Source organism: Suncus etruscus, chromosome 1 (genome assembly GCF_024139225.1).
Source record: "Suncus etruscus isolate mSunEtr1 chromosome 1, mSunEtr1.pri.cur, whole genome shotgun sequence".
Lineage (NCBI taxonomy): Eukaryota > Metazoa > Chordata > Mammalia > Eulipotyphla > Soricidae > Suncus > Suncus etruscus.
The window spans coordinates 197,944,682-197,949,052 of NC_064848.1; the positions used below are offsets into that span (position 1 = coordinate 197,944,682).

Here is a 4,371-nt window from a genome sequence, read left to right on the forward strand (position 1 = left end):
GAGGAAAGGGAGAAGAGGAGGAAGAGGGGGAGGGCTTTGCCTATGTCAGTTCTCTGGATGTTCTTTCTGCACAAGGTTTTTTGTGGGTCTAGAGAGACACAAAGATTTGGAGGTTCTTTTGGCATCTGCCAGGTGGAGCATGGACCACCCATTTCAAGGGTGTGGGGGTATTCTTGGTTATAGCTCATCCAAACAAATGCATTCCGCACTGCTCTTAGACTTTGGGGCCTTATGTTGAAAAACAGGAGTATAGATTTGGAGACCACAAAGTCTAAACACTGTGGCTTTCTGCTGGTTTCTTCACTTCCTGAGCCTCACTTTTTCTGTTGGAATAATGGGTACGTGCTGGTATGTCTTTTGCAGGGCCAGAAGAAGATGATGCCTTACACAAGAGGCTCTCCACAGAGTTGTGACATTTTGTTTCTTGTATTTCTGTCACCAATAACAAGGGGCACTCACATAGAACGTCCCAGATGTTGAATGTCCCAAAAGAGAAAAGGCATCTGCTCTTCCCGGGAAAGCCCCAGGTCTTCTGCATGATGTTCAGTTAAGTATCCTCCTTTTGTGACTTCTCAGAGGTAAATATTCCAAACTGGTTTCATCTCATTGCCCTTGGAGAGAGAGGGTTGTTTCTCCATTTCATCTCCACAATGCAGTTCACTTACCACCCCCTCAGGATGAAATGTTGGAAGTAGATCTTGCTAATGTCTCATCAAAGAAAAGTGAAGGGCAGGGGACCAAGTTTTAGGCTTGTTTTGTGCCATATCCTTAAGCCCTCACACTTGGTGAAGGATTTAACCACACAGTACCTTCCACGTCTGGGTTCCTTCTTTTTCTACACCTTTGTCAGGATACTGATTTCCCCTCAAACATCATTTCTGTGGGTGATAATAAAGTGGTTGCCTTACAGACACCTGGCCTAGGTTTGACTTCCCATACCATGTAGACCCCCAAGCATCACTGGGTGTGACAGTGGAGGTCTTCAGCACTGCAGGATCTGAGCAGTATTTGCATTCTCCAGCCCTTGTGTTGAACCTTCCATCTGGTTGGCCAAGAATCGCCAGTGGGACTCAACTTCTTTCTCTCTGTGTTTTTTAGAAGACTCTACATCTACTGGTACTGGAAGCTACTTGCAATGTGGACTCTTAGTGCTTGGAGGTCACTTGCAGCATTGTGACATCATGGGGAACTATGATGCAGGGGATAGAACATATGAGTCATTCATAGCCTATGCTAAACTATCTCCCTCATCCTTGTGTATTCTTTTTAGCTGGTTATTGGCTTTTGAGCCACACCAGGCAATACTTACTTAAGGTTACTTCTATATCTGCTCAGGAATCACTCCTGGATGCCAAGGATTGAACCCAGGTTGGTCACATACAAGGCAAATGCCTTAGCCAAGGTACTATAGCCCTGGTCCCTTGTTGCCTTATTTATTAATGTTTGTCTTCTTCTCCCCTCATCCCCGACCAGAATGTAAGCCCACAGGGCAAGATATATACTTTTTTAAGTTCTCAAGTTTCAAATAATTTTACATTTACAGAAACATGTCAACGAGTTCCAAGAGTTCTCCTGCATGCCCCCTCCCTGTGTTTTCTATTGTTAAATTTTTATTCTTATGTGGCCATGGAAACAATAATGGTCATTACTGTGAACAGCAGGGTAGACTTTGTTTGGATTTCACTGATTCTTCCCAAATGTCATTTTTCTGTTCCAAAGACCCATCCAGATTCCACGTTGCCATTCGTTGATGTGTGTCTTCATCTCCACCAGTCTAAATCTGGGTTGCATCACATAGTCTTTAGACCACTCATACACAACACACACTCGCATTCTCTCATGCTAACACACTCACACACGCTCTCATGCTCACACAATCACAGTCACATTTACATACACTCTTTTAGGCTCACACACTCACATTTACCTACATACACACTTACACATATAAGATACACCCACCCACCAGACGCATGATGATTTTCTTCAACTCTGACAAGGACCATGAAGCCAGGAAAGTTCAAGAAGCTGTCAGGTAGAAGTCAAAGACAAAATGATGCTTTAGGGAGAAGATGGATTTGGAATCAAAGCTGGCTCAAAGATGTGCCTTGTAGACATGATGCATAGTGGGCTACACGATATACGTTAGAGAGCACATGTGTGAGTGTAGGTGAAGGTGTCTATGACTGTGCAAGTAAGGATGTGTGTGTAAGAGTGTGAGATGTGTATAAGGCACATGTGTATGGATGTGTGCATGAGGTTATGAGCAGATAAGCATAAGTGAGAATGCATGTGTGTCTGCATCTGAGAGGGGATGGTGACAGGTGTTTGGGAACAATGACTTTATAAGTTAAAGGTCTTCCTCACCATCCATCCTCACCATAACCCTCAGTGAGGACCTGAGCCTGGTACCCTGAGTCAAGGAGAGGGAGCACTAGGCTTCTCTACCATGAAATCTCATCTCCTCTTTTACTAGAGTTGACTCTTTGGATACAAGTCACTAAGTACAGTTTTTGTGGCCTGAATGTTTTCTCTTTCTTTCTCTTTCTTTCTTTCTTTCTTTCTTTCTTTCTTTCTTTCTTTCTTTCTTTCTTTCTTTCTTTCTTTCTTTCTTTCTTTCTTTCTTTCTTTCTTTCTTTCTTTCTTTCTTTCTTTCTTTCTTTCTTTCTTTCTTTCTTTCTTTCTTTCTTTCTTTCTTTCTTTCTTTCTTTCTTTCTTCCTTCCTTCCTTCCTTCCTTCCTTCCTTCCTTCCTTCCTTCCTTCCTTCCTTCCTTCCTTCCTTCCTTCCTTCCTTTTTTTTTTGGGGGGGGGTTGGGTCACACCGGCAGTGCTCAGTGGTTATCCTGGCTCTATGCTCAGAAAGGTCCCCTGAGCCTGCCAGGGGTGGTTTGAGAGCCAGGATTTGAACCACCGACTTTCTGCATGCAAGGCAAACGCCTTACCTACATGCTATCTCTTCAGCCCCCTACCTGAATGTTTTTCGATCAACTTGGCATATTAGAGAACTAAAGTTAGGTATCTTGGAATATCAGATTTGGAGAGAAAGTCTTCAAGGAAGGTGATAAAGGTAAAATCAGCCCTCATTCATGGACCCTGACCCGATTAACTGATGGGCATATGTCTTCACAAGAAGACAAAGTCTGGGCAAGAGGTGATATTCAGAAGGAGCAGGTGAGCATACAGCAGGAAAGAGAAAACTCTTAAAATGAAATCCATCTGACATTTTGACCTTTGACTTCATGGGTCCAGGACCATATAAATAGAACTTCAGTAGTTGGTGCCACTCAGTGTGTGGCATTTTGTTATAGTCATCCTAGGAACTTAGTGTAAAATAAAAATAACCACAAATGATGAAACTTCCCCAGGCACTGTGTTTCTAACCCTTTAGGTGGACAGGTCTGATGAAGCAGGGTAGTGGTGGAGAAATAATACCAAGCCAGTGAGAACAAGATTTATTGGAGTCAATCTTTTAGCTTTTAGCTAAAAGTCTTTTAGCTTCATGGCCTCTCTCTGCCATGTCTGTCTCTGTGCCTGCCCCCCAAACAGGATTGCTCATTCTTTATTTTCTAAAACCAAATCCACTAGGGTGGGGGAAGGTCCTGTAATCCAGGTGGGCTTTTATATACAAAAAGAAGATATTTAGGGAAAAAGGAAATTGAGGAAACACCTTTGTTTAGGCTTTTACCTAGGTTCACCTTACAATTTATAACAGCTGCACTTCCTAAAAACAAGGACCTACAGAAGCTATTGGGAATCATTCTCAAGGGTCTTATTTCTACTCCCTCATTGAGAAATTTGCTCAATAACTTTCCATATCCATGAGAATGGGCTGAGGGGTATTTATTTTACATCTTCAATTGTCATCCTTGAGCAGAGGACATGCTAATCTTCTCTGTATGGGTCCAGTTTTAGCATATGTGCTGCGGAAGCGAGCACTACACCTTCAATTGTAACTCAATGGTGTTGTGACTCTTGTTGACCAAGCTGTTCCAGTTTTGGCCATTGTGAACTTTCAATTTGGTTCCTATAACCAAATTGACCCCATCTTTCCCCCATGACCTGCCAAGCCTTTCTTCCCATTTCAGTGCTACTCCAACTCTGGGTTCAACTTGTCCAGTCCCTGATCCTGGTGAGCAAAATGCTTCTGAGATATCACTGATGATAAGACCATGATGGCAGGTCTTATCTATTCAGTTTTGTCTATTCAGTTTTGTCTATTCAGTTCATTGATGAACTCCTACACCTTAGACTACCTCTATGACAATCCTCAGTAAGCATTTACTGAGTATATTAATGAGTGAATAATCTTAAAAATAGCTCTTATATTGGCACTGGTTTTTGTTGTTGTTGTTGATGATGATGATGATGATG

At 42.4% G+C, this 4,371-nt stretch overlaps 1 non-coding gene across 1 annotated transcript; it reads right to left on the reverse strand.

Annotated features, from left to right (window-relative positions):
• Positions 1-3,829: 3,829 nt before the first annotated feature.
• Positions 3,830-3,936, reverse strand: LOC126028641 (U6 spliceosomal RNA). The gene has a single exon (XR_007502455.1). It is a non-coding gene; the product is annotated as a U6 spliceosomal RNA (small nuclear RNA).
• Between the last annotated feature and the right edge of the window lie 435 nt (positions 3,937-4,371).